The 20,943-nt window shown below is 51.0% G+C and overlaps 1 protein-coding gene and 1 long non-coding RNA gene across 4 annotated transcripts in view; one reads left to right on the top strand and one right to left on the bottom strand.

Annotated features, from left to right (window-relative positions):
• The window catches only part of ADPRM (ADP-ribose/CDP-alcohol diphosphatase, manganese dependent), a 321,096-nt gene that overhangs the window by 36,985 nt on the left and 263,168 nt on the right, over positions 1-20,943 (top strand). The gene's annotated exons all lie outside the window — the stretch shown is intronic.
• LOC309794288 lies at positions 3,138-11,446 on the bottom strand. Of its 3 annotated transcripts, XR_014292019.1 has the most exons (4): positions 11,133-11,446; positions 10,593-10,652; positions 3,707-3,879; positions 3,138-3,377 (listed from the first exon to the last, which is right to left on the bottom strand). It is a non-coding gene; the product is annotated as an uncharacterized lncRNA (long non-coding RNA). The 3 variants fall into 3 exon arrangements; XR_014292020.1 differs by lacking the exon at positions 3,707-3,879; XR_014292021.1 differs by lacking the exon at positions 3,707-3,879 and having other exon boundaries at positions 11,233-11,446.

Genomic DNA, 20,943 nt, shown 5'->3' with positions numbered 1-20,943 from the left:
TAAAGTCAAAACGATAAGCATGGTAAGTGCTATGCCGGGAGAAGGACTGGATACCATTAGAGAGCTTAGCAGGGACCTGCTTTGGGCAGCTGCGAAGCTGTGCAGGGAGCAGTAGAGGAAGCTCAGGGAGGCCTTCCTGCCGCGGCCTGTATGGGCTCACCCTCTGCATGGCCCCCGGTCAGGGGAGCCAGCTGCCAGCCCTTTCCCTAGGCTCTCTGGAGCAGGTGCGCGGTTAGGCCGGGAAGGGTGTTTCCGCAGCTCATCCTTCTGTGTTGCCAGTGTAGGGCTGGTTACTGGAAACACAAGGCCCTTTCCTCTCAGGGCTCCAGAAGCTGAACATTAAGAAACCATTGCAAATAGAGTAATTGCTCAGAATGAGCATTAGCGACCTATTAAAAAGAGGCAGCTGCTATGACTATAACGTCGAATTCAGCAGCGCTTCCTGAGAACCATGGTTAATGTGATTTGTGCTAATTCCCTCCTTGCTGCCTGGGGGCCCAGTCTGGAGCTGTCCCGGCTCCTGCCCTCAGTCTCTGCGGAAGCATGAGAATCCTTCACTCCTTCTTCTGGCAGGGGTGTTCCGGAGGCCCAGCTGGCAGGCAGGCATCATCAATCAGCAGAATGCTGTTGGTCATCCACTCTTGTGCCTGACTTCGGACTGGGCGCTGAGGGGTTGGGGAGGGGATGGCAACAAGGTGGGGGAGGGGTGGTGCTTATTAAGTCTCACTAAGTGCCTTTGAGGCGTTAGGCATCTGCCCAAGGACTCAGGACAGCTGTGCTAAGAAATGAACGAACTGGGGAAGAGCGCAGCACAGTATCGAATGTACTCCTCGCTCATTTATTCACCGTGAACAAGACAGCTCTGCTCTCCGCCGTCGTGGAGCTTATATTCTAACGAGACAGACCTTGAATCAGCAATTGCACATCGACTGATTTAGCTACAGCAGTGATTTGTGTGACGCATGAGTACAGGGTGCCATGAGAGAATTAAAGGGGATGAGGTGTGGGCTGACCTGGCCTGGCGGGGGTGGGGGGTCCAGAAAAGCTTCCTGGGGAAGAGAGATCTGAAGAATGAACAGGAACTCACCGAGCTAAGAGGAGGAAGAGTCTTGCAGGCAGAGGAAAGAATTGGTACCATTCGAGAAGCACAGGAGGCTGGACACGGAGCAAAGTGCAGAGGTGGCACCAGCTGGTGCAGGGCTGCTCCTGTGGTGGGCGGGGTGCCTGACGGGAGACCCCCAGGCTCTAGTCCCACCTCTGCCTCCACTCCCTTTGTGTCCCCACGTGAGTTACTCACACTTCGTTGGGACCCACTGTGTGCACTAGGGTCTCTCTGGGTCTCAGCGCCTCAGCAGAGCACATGGGAGGCTGCTGAGGTTCTGTGCAGTGCTGAAATCCCATGATTCTGTAAGTTCTAGGCTCTGGGCCTTGCAGGGGTGAGATGAGGCCCGCGGGGGTCTGCAGGGATTGCAGGGTGAGGGAGTTCAGTGAGGCCAGTGGGGCCTCAGGGTCTGAGGGTGTGAAGGGGGAGCCCCTGTTGTGACCAGGACGGAGTCCTCCGTCCCGGGCCTGCACCCTGCCCACACCTGGGTTCCTCTGTCCACCCTCAGCCTGCAGTTCCTGGGCGCGCCAGGATGCATTAGCCCTCCAATCAGGGAGGCTCCATGAGTCCTTCTCCTGGGGCCCCTCAGCCCCCATGTAATCAGGGTGTGAAGGTAGACTTGGTGGCAGGGGAAAGGGTGTGGGCATGGTTCCAGCTCTGCCCTGGGCAAGGTGACTGGGGTGGGCGCTGACGTGCACCCAAGCCCCTCTTTAGGGATGAGGAACACTTCCCTCCAGCCGTCGGGCGTGCAGAGGTGGATTGCCTCACTTGAACAGAAAAGCCTTGCCCAAGGTCACAGCTCCTTCAGGGGCAGTCTGAGGTCAGTGACAGATCAAAGCCGGGTGCAAAGGCCTGGCTCCGTCTATGAAACTTGGGACGACGCCAGAGGGCCAGCTCAGCTCCTAAAGTCCCCACAGGGTTGACTGCAGAGCAGCTCAGCTTCGTCCGCTGCCCAGTCCTGGTCCTGTCCTGCACACAGAACTTGTCTCCAAGTCTGCTTCCCGGGAACCTAACCTGTGACAAGTCCCCTCCATGCTTTCAGCCTCAGTTTCCTCATCTTTAAAATGGGAATAATAACACCCACACCATAGTTTGTTGTGAGGATTGAAAGAACTAATAGTTATCAAATTCCTGGTGGTGGGATCGTTTGTAAAGATGTTCCTTTGTGTTCTGTCCTGTCCTCAACGCTATGGTGTTCGGCACCCCTGTGAGAGGAACGAGGGGTTTCCTCTGTTCTGAGTAGGGGCCACTTTACCTCAGGGGCTTGCAACCCGTTTTGCTCCTCAGGGAGGGAAACAGATGTTTCCCAGCACCCGGGAGAGGACTCTCAGGTTTTGCTTGAGATGCAGAGACTCGTGGTGGGGAAGGGGAGGACAGATGGAAAGAGTGTTTGCTTCTCCGAGTCTGGTGAAGCTTTGGAGGTTTTCTCTTTGGGTGAGAGGAGACTCCTCTCCCCGCCTTCCCTGAAGCCCCATACGGGGGCGGTGGCCCCCTGTGCCTTGAGGCCGGGGGACAGCAGGGTGTCCTCTTTGGTTGAGGCTCCACTCCCTGGAGGTCCACCTCTGAGCCTGCCTGGAGAATCAGAGCTTGGCAAGACAAGGAGGACAGGACTTGTTGACAGACGGTGTGTCAGGTGGCAAACACCGCAGGCGCCTCGGCCCAAGACCATCCTCACCCGTTTCTCTGGCACCGTGTAATCCCTCTCTCTCCTTGGATTCTTGTACGAAGCCAGTTGGGGGCAAAGGGCCTTCACACGTAGCTGAGGTTGAACTTTTCTCACCCTGATGAACGGGAGTGCAGCCCCACATTCTTGAATTTTTATGGAATCCGTACCCTCTAGTGTAGCCTGGTTCCTGGCACATAGTAGGTGCTCAATAATTGCTCTCTTCTCCTCCCTTTCTCCACTTCATCCTCATCCCTGCCCCACATCCACTGTGGTGATATGTATGTGTCTGTATATATATATATATATATATATATATATATGTATATACAGAGAGAAAGAGCTACAAAACAATACAGAAGATACCTACATAGTACCGACACCTGTAATTTGTATAACACTCATGTTAGTTACATGCTTTCATCCATTCATTTAGTTCAGGGTTTCTCAGCCTCAGCACTACTGGCATTTAGGACGGTTAATTCTTCGTTGTGGGGCTGTCCTGTTCGTCATAGGATATTTCAGCTGCATCCCTGGTCTTTAGTCACTAGGTGTCAGTAGCAGCCCCCAGTCATCACAGTCAAAAATGTCTCCAGACACGGCCAAATGTCCCTGCAGGGAGCAGAGAGGCAAAATTATTCCTGACTCGGAACCACTGATTCCAGTGATTCTGAAAGGAGAGAGGGAAAAGCAAAGCATTTCTCTATTTCCCTCGGGGATTTCACACCAAGGAACGGACACCACCCAGCACTTCCCAGCGTCCCCACGAGCATGGCCTCACCCTCTCCACCTCCACCGTCGTCTTTCCCTGCTGGACAGGACAGAGTGCATGCTGCCCGCTTTCCTCATAGGAGAGGGACCGGCAGCCATCGTGTCTTTCCAGGAGGACCTGGGCATCTAACTTTCCCTGATCCATAACTTGACAGACCCCAGAGGAATACCTCAGTACAGGTGATGGTCCAGGTGAGGTTGAATCTGCTCCCATCACAAGTCTCGGGAGCTGGGAGCAGGCACGGTCTTCTCACCCCGGTGACGGAGGGTCTTCCGTTCCCTGGAAGCTCAGTGAGATGGTTCCCTAGCAACGGCACAGGCCTGTGGCAGCCCCGGGGGAGCACTGGATGTGGACAAAGAGCACAGGATACAAAGGGTCTTGCATGCTCATTGTGGGCCATTGTGTAAGTGTTTGCTCTGGGAGCTCCTGGCCTCCCTGTGGGCTCTCCTTGCTGGGGGACAGCAGACTGGCCTCTGCCCTCTTCAGGAGGGCTGTTACTCAGAGCTCTGAGTTGCAAAGGCTCTGAGAAAGGACCTTAGGGAGGAGATGACCTGGATCTGCCTTCTTAGGAAGAGTACATGGAGGCTAAATTCATTCATTCACTCGCTCATTCATTCAATACATGTATTTTGTGCCTCTGCTATGTACAATAATCAAGCCACTAATCTGTGTACATCTCTGGAAGTATCAAGTTGGTTGAGACATGGGTCTAATATGTTGTGCAATAGTATGGAGTTTAAAACATGGACCTTGACCTCCGGGAGTTTTTTATCTGGTTGTGTAAACCGTACACTCCCAGGAAAGCTATAGAATAATATGAATATCCCATAAAATATAAGCACACAGGAGGAATTACCAGGCAGTCTGTGATGGAAGGGGTGGGGCACGGGAACCTTTATTGCCACCTCCTGTGTGGGAGACCCTTGGCACAGTTCAGGCCCGTGAAGAGCTGTAACTGTCCCACTTTCCAGATGTGGAATGTGAAGCTCAGGGAAGCAAAGAACGTGCCCAAGTATGTCTCTACTGCTAAAAACGAAGAGGGCTTTGATGGGTGGAGGACCGGTCCCCCCCTTCTCCGTCACAGCCCAGTTGGCTGCCTCCAAGCGCTCTCGGACCCAGGTGTGAGTTGCTGGCCTTGGCATCTCCTCGAAATCCCTCCTCCACTTTTCTAGACAATGTGCTCTCCTGATGCGAGGACTTGGGACATACTGGGCCACAACCGTCAGGCCAGCTGATGCGCTGTATCTCCCCACCTCTGGGACCGGCTGGTCTGCAGCTGGGTGAGGATGTGCGAGTCACCTTGGACAAAGAGAATAATCCAGGAGTGATCTGTTTTGGACACTGCCTGCTAATCTCCTTTCTGACTCTGTTTCAGGCAGCTGCCCATCCCCCTGATCTTCAGCTGTTTCCAGGAGTTTGTGTTTGTCTCCTGAGGGGCTGGCCCTGGAGACAGTTGCTGCTCACTCTTGCCACTTATTTCATCTCCCATGAGCTCAGAGCCACCCATTAAGAAGTCCATTCCTGCTTAGGCAATTTCCTTCCGCCCAGAGAGCAAATGGTATTTGCACGGTTTGCTCTTCTGTTGCACTCAGCGCTTTCTCCTTTCTGGTTCACGTGGGCCCCATGAGGGGGAAGGCTGTACAGAGGTGATTCAGGCCGTGGGGGGCTCTGGTGAGTGCCTTTCTGGAAGAGCCCACATTCCCCACCCGCTTGGGCTGGGCAGCCCTGGGCGTCAGAGGGCTGGAAAAGGGCATTTGAAGAGGTGTCAACAGTGGTGAGGCTTGTCTTCCTTCACCGTCATGCAAACACATTTTAATTAAATCACAAAGATAAAAATCTCCGCCTTACTCTTGAAATCTAGCAGAAAGTATGCCAGGGAGGAAAATTGACCCGGGGAGAATATCCCAGGAAGAAGCGTTTTGTAGTTTAGAACATCAGCAGGGGTAGGTGGGCTGGGGGAGAAGCACAGGAGCGGTTGTCTTTGCTGGCTGTGGGCAAGTCTCTCACGGAGAAAAGGCTTAGAAAAGAATCCTCACCTCGCAGGGTTATGTTTATTTGAAACTTGGAATAACTGTCTCAGTTGGCTGATCCTCCTCTAAAGGAGAAATTATAGGGATTAAGATGGGGAAGGGGTCGGGAAGCACTTGAATGGAGTGGGATGCTGGAGATTTAGTGGTTGCCGCCATAAATAGATGGCTGTCAGCTCTTCCAATGCAGACCCCTGTGGTGAAAGCCAGGCTCCGAGTCCCCTCCTGATTTCTAGTCACTTCCATGCTCCAAGGGCATGGGCTCCTTCCTGAGGACTTTGAGTCTCAGCTTTGTCATGTCCTTGCTGTGTGACCTTGGGCACGTTACTGAACCTCTCTGAGCCTCAGTTTCGTCATCATTAAACAGAGATGATAACCAACTGTACCTTTCAGAGTTGCTCTGAGGAGTAACTAAGACCGTCCAAGGTGCCCCTCTTCCCCTTCGTCCTCATCTTCCATCCGGGGCTCTGCTCTCCCTCCCAGCAGCTTCCTGAGACTGGCTGCACCCTGCTCCCCTCCCTGATCTATCCGTGCCCTTCAGTTACATCTCGGTCCACCTTGGGCTCGCAGTGTTGTTTTATCTCTTTACGCTCCTGTTTCTCACACTGGAAGGCTGACCCCCGTACAACCCCAGTCTGAGCAAAGACCCTGGCACATCAGAGGCCTTCCTGAGGCAGAGTGAGTGCTTTGCGAACTGTGAAGGGCTTCCAACTGCCCTTAGACGTCATCACCCAGGGCAGCATTTGTCACAGCAAAACTGAAAGGGCCTCGCCAGAGGAGGGGAGTGAACCCGGGTCCAGGCTGCAGAGAGACACCAGGCTCCGGGACGGAGCAGGTGCAGAGCCCAGTTTGTGCTGCTTGGGAGAGGAGTCCGGAACAGCCCTCACCGAGTCCAGCCCTCTCCAAGCCCGCGGTCCACTCCCTGGTTGGACATAAGCCAAAGTCTTCTTGTTCCTTCCTCCGTCATCCTCCTGCAGGTCAGGGCTGAGTTACCATTAAGCTCCCTGGCCCTGGGGACTGAGCTCTGCTGGTCCCTGCCTGCCAGCCCCGGAGGCCTTTATCTCCCATCTCTGAATACAGGTCTCGTCACCGACTAGCTCTGTGACTTTATGCAAGCCTCCTAGTTTCTCTGTGCCTCGATGTTCTTATCTGTAAAACGGGATAGTGGGGAATCAAATGAAATAATGGTGTAAATTGCTCCACTTTAAGATCTTCCCACTTCCCTCTAGTCACGGTTCTAACTCAGGTGCTCTCAACCCTGGCTGTCCATTAGAATCACCCAGGAGCTTTAAAAAATCTGATGATGCTCTGTGGGTCTCCCCCACCCCTTTCTGACTCAGCGCTCTTGAGTAAGAGCTGGGCATTGGTATTTTTTCAAGGTTCCCCAGGTGACCCTTGGGTTGCACCAGGGCTGAGAACCACTGTGGGCTGCTGGGCCAGCAACAGTGCCCTTCTGTTCTGGCTGCTGTCGCCTCGCCCAACTCCCCCCACCTCTTCGACGTGTGTGGGACATCTTGCAATTTTCCGGAGGGAACATGCTCCCAAGGGTCTCTCTGCCTGTTCTCCCTACTCCCTACTCCTACTGTTCTCCCTACTCCTCCCTCTGGAGCTCCCTCTCTTCCCAGGCCTTTCCTAAGCCCTCCGTCCGGGATTGGCACTCTGGATGCCCCCCACCCCCCAGCTCTATGTGCTCCCATCTTGATGCTCATCTCTGTAGGTCACATTCCCTGTGTCTTACCGCCTTTGAGGGCCCTCCCCAGCTCAGAGCCTGGCATGTGTCTGCTTCCAGCTCTGCCCACCCTGCCCTTCCTCACCTCCCTTTCCTTCAGCCCCTCTTGATCTCTTTCCCCCAGCGGTTCTCAAGTTTTAGTGTCAGAATCACCTGGAAGCGTCAGAACCACCTGGAAGGCTTGTTTGCTCTTGTTTTTCCGCCCTGCCTCTATTGGGGTATAATTGACGGTTAAAAATTGTATACACTTAAGGTGTACAATCTGATGATTTGGGATACATATACATTGTGAAGTTATCCCCACAATCAACACAATCAAGCTAATTAATGTATGTATCACCTCACATAGTTACCATTCTCCTTCCTTTATTTATTTTTTTGTAGTGAAAATACTTAAGATCTACCCTCTTATCAAGTTTCCAGTATACAGTACAGTATTGTTAACTATAGTCACAATGTTATACATTAGCTTTCCAGAAGTGCTAAGGGGTGAATATCCAAAATAGAAAAGGAACTCACACAATTCTATAGCAAAAATACCAAACAACTCGATTTAAAAATGGACAAAGGACCTGAATAGACATTTCTACAAAAAAGACACACAGATGGCCAACAGGTACATGAAAAGGTGCTCAACTTGACTGATCATCAGAGAAATGCAAATCAAAACCACAATAAGCTATCGCCTCACACCTATTAGCATGGCTGTTATCAGAAAGAGGAAAGGTAACAAGCCTTGGTGAGGACGTGGAGAAAACGGGAGGCTTGTTAAAAATACAAGTTGCTGGATCCCATCCCATTTCTGATTCAGTCAGGATGGGAGGGGGCTGAAAATGTGCAGCACTTACAATTTCCCAGGTGACACTGCCCACACTTTGAGAACCATGGCTTTTGAGCAGTTTCTCAACTTCGGCACTATTCATACCTGGGCTGGATAATTCTCTGTTGTTGTGAGGGAGAGGAGACCGTCCTGTACATTGTAGGATGTTTCGTAGCGTCGCTGGTCTCTACACACCAGGTACAACCAAAAATGTCTGCAGACATTGCCAAATGTCCCCTGTGCGGGCACAGTCACCCTGACTGAGAACAGTTGCTCCATAGAGAGCCCTTTGTCCTGGGGCTGGGGGTTGGGTGGCCTCTGCCCAGGTCTCGACAGGTCCACCTCCCCTACTTTCTAGCCCATCACCTGTTTGTATAACTCAGGGCTTCTTGGAACACAGCCCCACCCATTCACTGATGGGTCACGTGTGCTGCTTTCTTACTATCATAGCAAAGTGGAGCAGTTGTGACAGAGACCATCTGGCTTGTAACGTCTAAAATATTTACTATCTGGTCCTTTACAGAAAAGCTTTGCCAGCCCCTGTTCAGAGCCTGAAGGGGTCTTGTGGACAGTGATGAGCTAGAAGGACCCAGGTCTGTGCCCTCCCCTAACTCACCACATATTAAAGAGGTAGGGTGGGAGCAAATGGGGGCTCCTGGGTGAGGACTGCCTGCCATCCAGGCCCCCCAGGCTGCAGCTGGACAAGGAGGACGGGCTCTGAGCTCTCACCCCAGCACAGCGTCCAGGCCGGGCGGGCTGGGAACCAGCCTGGGAATTTTCCACTGCTGCCTTGTTCATGACCAAGCTGTACTCAGCTCTCTTTGGATAAGCTCAGCCCTGGCCTCTGCTTATCCACCAGGGTAAACAAGAGCCCTGCACGCAGCCCCCAATGAAAGAGCCGAGAAGGCAGATTTTCTGGGGTTGACAAGCCACACGATGCCGTGTAGTATCACAGTCAGTTCTGATACTTAAGTGGAAAGGGGGGCATTGGGGCTACTTGGCAGGAGGAAGGACCCCTCATTCATTCATGCGCTCACTCATTCATTCATGCATTCACTGATACTTTTGGAGTGCCTGCTGAGGGCTTGGCACCACGTGAGGGACACAGTAAAGATACTGTCCTTCCCTCTTGAGTCTGACAGGTTTGGGGGAGACTGTCAAGCAGTGATTACTCTGGGAAGCACAGGGGTGATGGGAACCCAGAAGAGACACCTAACCTAGTCGTGGGGTGGGTCAGAGCAAAGACACCAAGACCCGTTTGCAAGTGGTAAATCTACTCTGTTCCCCTCCTTCTAACAGGACAGCTTTTAACCCCCAGATGCATCTCTAAATGCTCCAGCATCAAATCTTTGCTCTGATCTTCATGTCCCCACGAGCTGAGCCTTCCCCTGAAACTAAGCAGGACCCTGCAGGGCCTTCCCAGTGATAGACTGTTCTCTGCGTCCCCCACCTCTTGTCTGTAGAAAAGCTTTAGCCTCCTAGGCCTTCCCTGAGTTCCAAAGAGCAAATTTAATCAGAGAAGTGAGAAAATGCAGAGACAGAGGGAGACAGTCAAGCAAAACAAAACATGAATAGTTTAGCTGTAACACAAAGTCAAGGACCTTTATATCCTTGAGCTGCTCTGCAGATACTAAAACCCCCACCAGGTGGAAGAAGTTCACTGCGTGCCGACCACCAGCACGTAGACCCCGGACCAGTTGCAACCAGGTTGATGCCGTTGACTCCTGAAATACCACCTGGTTACCTCACCATGAACCAGTCAGGAGAACGTCCATGAGCTGATCAGGCACCCTGCAACCCTCTCCCTCACCTTGCCTTTAAAAACGCTTCCCTGAAAGCCATCGGGGAGTTTTGGTCTTTTGAGCGTTAACTGCCTGTGCTGCTTGCTTGGTGCCTTGCAATAAGTGCCGTCTTTTCCTTCACTGAAACCCGGTACCAGTAGATTGGTTTTACTGTGCTCAGGCGAATGGACCCAAGTGCGGTTTCGTAACACTCACAGGGAGGGCCTCAGCCTCCCCCCACCCGTTTCTGTTGCACAAAACACGAGAACACCAGGCTGCTGGCAGCGACTGAGCAGGCTGGCAGAGTTGCAGCTTCTGTGACGTCGCTTATGCCAGCCCCCCTGCCTGGTCGCCCTCCGCCCCTTTCTCCTGGCCCATTTCGATTCAGATCCGTTTTCCCAAAGCCATCACACATGCTCCCTCACCTGCAAAGGGTGTTGGTAGGTCGTGTGGGTTGCGGTGGTTTGGGTTAATTGCTCTGTGTGTGGGTGGTTTCAGGACCACGCAGCTCTGGGCTCTTTACAGCCTAACCGACAGGGTGCCTCCCCTGAGGGTCTCAGCAAGTCTCAGCAGTGGGGGAATGTGTGGGATCCTAACACTAACGGATGCAAAGGGCCTGAGGGAGAGGGTATTGTCCAGTTCTAGCTCTTTACATCTGACCAGCACTTTGCAGTTTGCAGCACACTTTGAAACCTTACCTCATTAATCCCCAGATGTTGTGAGGTCAGCAGAGTGGCTGTTATTTATCAGTCCACGTTCTATGGTGGTAAGCAACAGAAAATGGCTTTGGTTAGTTTAATCAGGAAGGACAGGGATCGGGAAGCCTACTGATTTAGTGGAAAACTGAAGGACCAGCTCTCTGGAAGGATCCTCCAGAGCAGGAACAGGACACTCTCCAGGGCAGCCCTACAGAATGAACGGTCCTGTGTCCTCTGCTCAAGGCTCCAACCCCAGGGACAATGTCTGATGGGCTTTGTTAGGGTAGGTGCCCCCCGTCTGAGGCTACGTGCTGGACAAAGGGCCCCTTGAGGTCCAGAGGCATTGTTGACTGACAGTGTCCAGCCCTCAGTTCATTCTCTCCACCTTCTCTGCTTCCCCAAACAGCGAAATCTGCATCTCCCCCCGCCTTTCCCCCAGTTCAGGTAATGGTACCATCATCCTCCTGGTCACCCACTGTGGGAACAGGGGAGCCCTCCCCCTTCTCCTCCAAGCCTCCAGCTAATTGGTGCCGACTTTACCTGTTTTGCCTGTAACTCTCCTCTCCATTCCTACGAGCACTGCTGAAGTTCAGGCCCTCAGCATCTTTCCCTCTCCCGAAGGCTGTTCCTCCGGTCTTACCCCATCCAACCAGCAGCAGAGGCATCTTTGTATAGTGCAGATCTGATCGTATCATTCCTCTCCTTAAAAAGCTTCAAACAGCGCCTTTCTGACCACAAGCACAGCTTTCAAACTTCTGTGACCTTGACCCACAGGAAGAAATTTATTTTACATTGCACCTGATTTTGCAATGCGCTTATTTGTATAACTGAAGCAAAATTTTCAAGAGTTGATACTACCTGAGTTGCTATCCTATATCTCTTTGAAAACTTCTGGCCAGGACCCACTAAACTGATTTCACCATCCACTAGTGAGTCATGATCTGTTTGAAAATCATTGGCTGAAAGGGACAAGCAGAGCTCCCCGGGAATGGCACAGAAGGCTCCTAGGTGACCCAGGCCCTGCCCATCTCCCAGGGCTCACTCTCCCCACTCTCTGGCTCTAGGTTCTGGTCTCCGTTTCTTTGAGTTCCTTTGTACATCCCACGCTAGGCCTCACTTTGGTGCTTTTTCTGACCCCATTCCCTCTGCCTGAAGTGTCCCCCTCCCTGTCTTTGCGTCCCCTCCCGCTTGTAATACAAGACTCACCTCATCCCCGTGTGTTAGGTGTGTTAGGTCAGAGCCTCCTCTGTGCCCTCAGAGCACGTGGGTCATGGCGCCAGCGTTGGCTTAGCATCCGCACCAGTATGGGGACCCCCTGCCTTAGCATCATGTATGTTCCCCCATCACAGCCTGATTGGATCAGAGTAGTGTGGCCAGTCTGCGTTTTTACCTAGTTACCCCGGTTGACTCATATGCACATTGGCCTTAATGTTTGACAGTTTCTGGTCTGGAGACTGTCAGTTCCTCCAGGCTGCAGGCCGTGCCGTTCATTCACGTACACCCCGTGGGAACAGCCGTCCAGCATCTCCTCCCGCCCCCACCTGTGTTTGGGGGATTCCCGGCCATCTTGTCCTGATAGGAGACAAAACCCACTTCCCCACAGAGGCCGAAAGGTCCAGGCACTGCCCTCCCAGCCCCCAGCACAGGGGACATGGACACATGGCCTAGACTCAGCCAAGCAGTCTCACTGTCCTGATAATTTTTTTTTTTTTTTTTTCTTTTTGCGGTATGCGGGCCTCTCACTGTTGTGGCCTCTCCCGTTGCGGAGCACAGGCTCCGGACGCGCAGGCTCCGGACGCGCAGGCCCAGCGGCCATGGCTCACGGGCCCAGCCGCTCCGCGGCATATGGGATCCTCCCAGACCGGGGCACGAACCCGCATCCCCTGCATCGGCAGGCGGACTCTCAACCACTGCGCCACCAGGGAGGCCCTGTCCTGATAATTTGAATCGGGAGCTGGTGACCCAAAGAAGCAGGGACAGGGGAGAATGCATGTGGGTGGCGGCACCTGCAAGATCTGGTTCCCAGGGGCAGCATGCGAGCTGGGGAGCCTGGGACTTGGGTGTCAGGAGCCACGTGACCTGCTCTTTGGCATGATTTTGGCTCAACCTCCCTGTGAGCTGCCCATTTCCAGAACCTGGTTCTCCAGGTTCGTGGCCATTTTGGCACCCACTTGATGGCCCCTCAATTAATTACTTTTCTCCTTAAATCTTACTTTTCTCCTTAAATCAACCAGAGTTGACTTCTTTTGCCCGTTGTGGGCACAAACCCTCACAGGCGCACCGGCACCTGTCAGAGAGTCAATATTTGCTGACACAGCGGATCAGTGCCAGCTTTCATCCTCATCTTTTTTAAGTCCGTCCTTGTTCCTCACCCTGAGCCCCCAGCAGCCCACCCCTGACCTTGGCCATCTTTCCAGCCAATGAGGCCTGAGGTCGGCAGAGACAGAGCTTGTGTTTCTTCCTCAGGGAGGCGGAGCTGATCCCAGCCTTTCTTGGGAGATGGCTGTGGTTAAGGGTGTGACAGGAGGCAGGCTGGTGGGGTGGAGGAGAGTACGGCTCCCACTGGAAAGGGGTAATGGATTCGGGCTTTCACGGTTCCCAAGCAAAGCACAGAAAAGCAGCAATTAGAATGGTCTCTGGCTGTAGCTTGCTAGCAGAGTGGATTTGCTTGTCTCCTGGGGGTGGGGATTCTTGCAGAGAAAACACGTTTTCTCTTCACTGATGATCATCTTCCCACTTCTAGAGATCACAGTCCAGCCAGCTGAGATCAATGAATAAGACTTAGAGGTCCATCAAAGAGAGAAAGCCCTTCAGTGGGGGAAGCCTAGGAGGTACCTACAGACCCCCTGTGGTAGTGGTGGGGGACAGCGAGATGATGACAACGGGAGTAACCAGAACGGTACCTGCAGGTCTGGCCGGAAATGATTACATCGTGAGAGGAGCTTATTACAGGGACTGTTTCCCGAGGTGTGGGCAGCATGAAGAAAAACCAGTGAAGAGAGTTGGTGAAGCAGCCAGGAGCAAATCGGTACCACCTCTGGGCATGAGGGGTGAGGAGATGGAGCTGAAACCAGAAACTGGAGAGGGTTGATAGGGGCCGTGGCCTTCAGTGAAGGGACTCAGCATGGTGACCACACAGGAGGGAAGGGGGATCAACACCCTGACCTCTCTCTGCTCCACCCTCCAGCTTCCTTTCAGCGCTTCTCATTGGCTGAACCCCACTGGAAGCCAGAGGCCAGAGGAGCTGTTGATGTTATCCATGAGGGCCAATCTCCCAGAGGACAGAGTGGGGTGGAAAGAGCAGAGAGTGGGTCAGGAGGGGCAGACGGAGGAAACCCAGCCCAGGAGCTTCCATGACACTTCCTGAGCTCTTATGAGCACACAGTATGTACAGCAACTCATGTTACATGTATGCAACTCATGTAATTCTCCGAAGAGAGTTGGGTGCTAGCGTCACACCATTTTACAGATAAGTATAGTGAGGTTAAGTAATTTATCCAGTCAGTGTGAGAGTAGCTGCAGTTCAAACCCAGGCCATCTGAACCCAGACTTTGTGTTCCTCACCACTATGCTGAGCTGTCCAGTGAGGTGACCACTAGCTACACATGGCTATTTAAATATAGATTCGTCAACTTCAATAACATTAAACATTCACAAAGTCCCATGAGCCACATTTCAAATGCTCACTACCCACATATGGCCAGTAGCTACCACACTGGACAGTGCAGATACAGCACACGTGCATCCTGTCAGAGAGCTCTACTGGAGAGTTCGGCAAAAGACCTGGACACTGTGACCTGGATCCTTTCAACCGCCTAATCCCTTGCAAAACAGACATGCACGCACTCCCCTCAGTAGCTGTGGTGTTCCTGCGGTGGACATGAGAGGGGTCGTACTGATTTGGAGATTCCTAGGCCATTTCATTGCCCTCTTGATGGCTGTCAGATACTGTGGCCTCAGCACAGCTCAAAGAGATAAATCTGAGATAGTTTTATGTAAGCCATGCCCTTTCTCACGTTCTAAAATCTCTTTGCTGTTCTGCCCTCTCCTATTGCAATATCCAGGACATCCCATAACAAGCAGCAGCATTTATATCAAAAGAGGCAGGAGAAACGGCTGGCACATCAGCACTCTGATCGCTGCCCCATTTCAGAGATACTTGTCCTCGGGGCTTACGAGATGCTGGCATCCTGTTATATATAGCATCCTTCCACTAGCTCCCACGAGACAGTTCTCAGTTGGATTTAATGATCCCCACATCTTGACACCAATGTATCATCTCCTAAATGCCCAGAATTAGCAGATGAGTGAATCCTGAAGAGGATATACATCCTACCTATCAAATAGTCTAAAGGTGAAGTCTAGCTCCGTCTAGACTGTCAGAACATTGTGAAAAGAAATGTGAGTCAATATCAGATGACCCTCCTACACGTAAAGAGATGCAGGGTCTTGGTAATCTAGAAAAGCACTTTCTGGGAGAGGAAACAAAAAGGTATAACTCTAAACCATCTGTAGGGACTTCCCTGGTAGCACAGTGGTTAAGAATCCGCCTGCCAATGCAGAGGACACGGGTTCGAGCCCTGGTCCGGGAAGATCCCCCATGCCACGGAGCAACTAAGCCCGTGTGCCACAGCTACTGAGCCTGCGCTCTAGAACCTGCGAGCCACAACTACGGAGCCTGTGTGCCACAACTACTGAAGCCTGTGTGCCTAGAGCCTGTGCTCCGCAACAAGAGAAGCCACCGCAGTGAGAAGCCCGCGCACCACAACGAAGAGTAGCCCCCGCTCACCGCAACTAGAGAAAGCCCACGTGCAGCAACGAAGACCCAACACAACCAAAAATAAAAATAAAGAGATGAATGAATTAATTTAAAAAATATAAATAAGCCACCTGTAATTCTACCTCCCAGCAAACATTAGCACTAGTGTTTATATATACATTTTCTCGCATGTGACCCATTATACACTGATGTGTATGATTATGCTGTGTATGATCTTCTTTGTTCAGTGTATCTGTGAACATTTTTGCATCTCATTAGACATATAATATGTAATATAATAGTAGCTACCCTTCATTGCTGCTTATTATGTGCTGAGGTCTGTGCACTTCACGTGTATTATCTCAGTTCTCACAATAGTGACGATAAGTTAGTTACCATTATTATTATTATTTTACAGATGAGGAAACCAAAGCACAGAGATCAGGTATCTTGCCCAAGATCACACAGCTAGTTTAGTGGCAGAGCAGACTATAACGAGATCTGTCTGACCCCCAAACCCATGCCCTTTCTGCCAGGATGCTATTCTACAACAACATTATGCAAACTCTTTTAGCTCTGGAATGCATTCTTTGAGGGACTTTTTCTATAAACCCAATATGTAAAAGATAGAAGTGGAGGTGGGCTGGTTGAAATAGGAATGGGAAACTCTCAGTCTCACCTGCTCTTGCCCCCCGACCAGAGACAACTGCTGTAGCAGCTCAGGGAACCCCTTGCAATTGGGAAAGGCCAGTTTGGAAAACACTGTCTGCATCCTTTTAACAGACTGCACAGTATTCACTTTTATGGATATAGCATCACTGATGCAACCAACTGCCTGCTGCTGTGAAAAGCAATCTTGATGATGCATTTTGTACACAGTCATGATTTTTTTCCTGGATACGTTTCTGAAAGTGAAACGTTTGGGTCAAAAATCTGCCCATTTTAACACCAGACTCCCCTTTGGAAAGATAAAACCACATAAATTCCCGTCTGCAGAGCTAAGTTCTGCACATTCTCCCCACAACTGGATGTTACTGTTTAAAACCAATTTTTGTCAATTGTATATGCAAAGGTACATTGCAGTTGTTTTAATTTACATTTTTTTTGGTTACTAAAAAATATTAGACATTTTAAAGTTTGTTGACTACTTACCTTCCTTCTTTTGTGCATATCCAGTTCATCCTCTTTGCTTTTTGTTTTTCCTCTACAAGGGCAATGGTCTTTTATTATCTATATGTAACATTTATTTTTAATGTAGGATTATTAATCCTTCATATGTCCCATAGAACATAGATGGTTAATATACTAATATATAGAGAGACTATGTCACGTTGAATTTTATCTTTTATTTATGTGGTCTTTGATTTAAAAGTGTTAATATTTAGACTGTTTAGATATTCTCCTATATCTTTTAATTCTTTGATTTTTAAAAGGTCTGAATCCTTCAATCTATTTGAAATTTGTTATATTACATAAGTAAGTGAACTAACTTCCTTTTATAACTAACTCACTTTAATTTTCTTATCTTATTGCCATAGCTAGAACTTACAGAGTTCTACTACATAAATTGCATTATATTATATAAATTGTAACTACAAAGTTACAACTTAGCCTGGTGGTTCTCAGCCTTGAGCATTATTGCCTCCCCAGGGGACATTTCACAATGTGTGGAGACATTTTTGGTTGTGACAACTCCCGTTGGGGAAGGAGTGTATGTGCTACGGGCATCTAGTAGCTAGAGACCAGGGATGCTGTTAAACATTCCACAGTACACAGGACATTCCCCCACAACAAAGAATCACTGGCCCAAAATGTCAATAGTGCTGAGGTTGAGAAGCCTCTTGTTAAATAATAGTGGAATTAGCAAATCCCTTTTGCTTTTTGTACTTACTGCATTGCAAACCAGAGTTTCACTCCTCAAAGACAGCTTGCCTTAAGGTCTCTGTGATGATCCCTCTGGAATGCCTCTGTAAATTTATTCTCTACGCACAGACAGAGTGATGCAGACAGTGCTATAAAGGACATAGATGCCTGGGTCAACACGGAAAAAGGAATAAAGAAGGAAAAGCAATGCAGTCATGAATGACACATTAGCAATCAATGTATAGTGTTTATTTTCCCGTCTTGAGACCTTTATGCTCCCCTGACAAGGAGGAATAAGAGCCTCTTCAACTACCCTTCTATTGATTCTCTCCTGGAACTTACGACCTCCATCAGTTAAAGCATCACAAGATGCACTCTGTAAGAACGTGAACAGTGGAGTCACGAAGCCATGGGTTCAAACCCCGGTCCCCTCACTTGCTGGCTGTGGGTGTGAGACCCTGGCCAAGGTCCTTTCCTCCCTGAGTCTCTGAGCCTGTTTCCATATAACATATACTTACCTTGGATGCCATGAAGTGCACTTTAGACTTTATAAGTAGATACCTAGCTCAGCATCTAGAATATAGTGAGGGCTTATTATACATCCCCCTGGAGTCCCAGGCGTGTGCATGCACCTAATGCTGCTGCTCTCTTCCTGCTGAGTTCTGAGAAAGGCATGAAAAGCTGTGCTCTGGCACAGCCCCTGGGAGCCCAGAAGCCAAGAGAGACCAGCCCCGAGCACCTGCACAGGGTTTTATGCCTGTTATTTTTTACATCTTTGCTGTAAACCTATGAGATATGTAATTTTATTATTGCCATTTTGCAGATGAGGAAACTGAGGCACACAGGGGTTAATACCCTGCCCTAGGTCACTGAGCTACTAAATGGTGGACTTGGGTTTTAGAGCCTCGCCCTTAACCACTTAGTCACGCTGCCTCCCCATCCCTCTCAGCCTCAGTCCCCCAGCAGCTCGGCTGAAGGACCCCAGTCCAGCTACCCCACCTCCGAGGTTCTTCCTGTGATTCCTCTGGAAACCTGTGCTTTTATCCTGAGGCCCGGGGGCAGCGCTGAGTACAGGATGGATGCTGAGAGGAAGGGGGTGGCACTTCATCTGTGGTCCTTGCTCAGAGCAGCTGCTGGGGCTGCCACCAGTTGACAGAAAGAGTTCTCTGCTCAAGCGCTGTCCCCAGAGGACCTGACACTTCCCAGCATCCCGGAACTGCCCATGGAGCTCTGATGGCAGCCTGACTGGCTTCCTGATCTTGGGAAATGTACTTAACTTCCCCATCCCTCAGCTGGTGTCTGGGAGGAGATTCAATTACATAGTAATGAGCCTGAATCCTGCAGAGCCTGCCTCTTAATCACCAGCTGAAAAACGCAACCATCTAAGACACAGGCAGGCCACCCTGGCCGTGACCTCATTAACCTAATCCTGTTAGACTCCTCTGCCCACTTTGGCTCAGCTGCAGGACTGCTGTGGAAGGGTGACCTTCCAGAACAGAGGGCTCCTCATCTAGGGATGCTGCATCTGGGCGAGCTGTGCCTTGGGCATGATGCAGGTGTGGCCCCGCCATGGCAGGGATGGGTGGGGCAGGAGCTCTCGTGGCTGGATCTAGAGAAGGCCAGGGAGAAAGCTGCATGCCCAGGTCGTACCAGCCTCCCTCTCTGCAGGAGTCTCACTGCCCGCACCACTGTCAGCGTCACGCTGGGCTCTGCCACATCAGGGCTCTGATGCCTGGCACTGTGCATACAGAACATATCATGTAATCCTCACAACAGTTCTGTACCTTCCATGCTTTACAGGCTAGGGAAACTGAGGCTCAGAGTAGTCAAGTAGCTTTCCCAAAGACACACAGCTGCAGAACTGGATTGGATCCCCATTTGGGCTAACTCCAAAGCCCACACTTTTGGAATCATTACAGAGGTATCAGGGTGCATCTATAATGTGTCCTTGCAGAGTGTCCATTCTTCTGAGTTAGAACTTGTATGTAGTGTATGTCAGGAGATTGCTGGAGGCTTGAAGCCCTCTCCCCAGAGGACAGAAGAGGCCCCGCAGTACTGAGTGCTTTAGTGGGGCTCTGGCCCCCTGCAGTGCTGGGCTATGGAAAGAGCGGAGGTCAGGCTACTAGTCTACTGGGGACCCGGCTTTTGTGGGGCAGTTTGAGAGGCAGCATCTATTTCTACCCCTGGTTCAGTCAGATGTGCTGCCCTCAGTCACTGGTTGGTCCCACCTACCTACATTCTGCCCTGGGTGACCTTAGAACTGTTTAGGTCTGGACATTAAAGGACAGGAAACCTGGGACACTGTCAGGAGGGCCAGGCCCCAAATCTATTCTTCCATTCTGGGTGAGATAGATGGATGGGGAGCAACTTTCTGATCTCACATTCTCTCTTGGCCCTGAGAAGGGGCTGATGGGTGCCTTGGGGCTTGGGTGACGCCCTGATAAGAGGTTGGTGTGGGGTGAAGCCCTTCCTTGTCTCTCATACCCAGTCTCCCAGGCAGAGTCTCCCCAACCTTTGGAGCTCCAGCTGGGTCAGCAAAGACCCCTGAGCCCCTTTACTTCCTGGGATCTTTGCCTTCCTTCCAGCATCAGACAGGAATCCGTCCATCAGTAGAAAAGTTGAGCCCATGGGACAGGTCCAGCTCGGGATGTAACCAGGTGCCTCTGGGGCAGTGATGAACATTGCAGCAGTAGGAGATGGGCAAAGCCTGCTCAGGCATCTGGTCAACCAGGATGAGCAGAGAGGAGACAGGGTGGCCATGGAGGGAAGAGCAAGCCCACTGGGGTTTCATTGCTCTCTCCCCTTTGCTTTCCTCCCAGAGACAGACCTCTTTATATTTTTGCTTCTTCCGTTTGTTTTTCTTTCCTTTCCACTTCCCCTTTCTCATCTCCTGTAGATCTCCCATCTCAGAGTAAAAGCCAAAGCTCTTGCGAGGCAGACATGGCCCTAATGACCTGCTTGCTTTCTTCCTCCTGAACTCCTCTCCTTACAGTTGCTTGAGCTCCCCAGGCCTGCTGCCACCTTGGGACCTTTGCATCTCCTGTTCCCGTCTTCTCCCAGGTACCCACACGCCACCCTCTCACTGCCTTCACGCTTTACTCAGCTGTCACCTCCTCTCTCATCCATCGGAAATTCCAGCAGTCATCCTGCCCTTTTCTTACCTCATTTTCCCCTAGCATTATTGCTAGCTAATGTGTGTGTATGTTATTTTTTATCTTGTTTTCTGTCTGTCCATCCAACTAGAATGGAACCTCCATGAGGGCAGGGATTTTTGTCTGTTTGGTTCACTGCTATATACCCAGAGCCTGGCACATAACAAGGGCTTGATAAATATTTACTGAATGAATGAATGAATGCTCTGTACTCACGCCCGGGGGACCTGAAGCCTTAGCAGGGTGCTGTCTCCTAGCCCCAGGAGTGGAGTGGAGGCTGCGTTTGAACACAGAGCCACCCCCAGCTCCAACATCACTGGCTTCTGTGCAGGTGTGCAAGGTGGCCGGACAGGTGCAGGGGGTGGCGGGTATCTCACTGTTGCCTTGACTTTAACCCAGTCTTCACCAAGCACAGAAAATGTTGCATGGCTTAACCAAGTGACGCTTGAAATTCAAGAAATCCAGTTGTTCCAGTTTTCTATGTGGACAGCTCTGGGGGCAGCCTCTTCCTGGTGGCATGAACAGCTTGACCCGAGACCTTTGTGTATGTTGTGGTTCTCTGAGCAGAGAGAGCAGG

The sequence above is a fragment of the Mesoplodon mirus genome (assembly GCF_964341445.2).
Source record: "Mesoplodon mirus genome assembly, chromosome: 18".
NCBI lineage: Eukaryota > Metazoa > Chordata > Mammalia > Artiodactyla > Ziphiidae > Mesoplodon > Mesoplodon mirus.
Note: the sequence above shows the minus strand (reverse complement) of the source record. Positions and strands in the feature narration are given on the sequence as shown.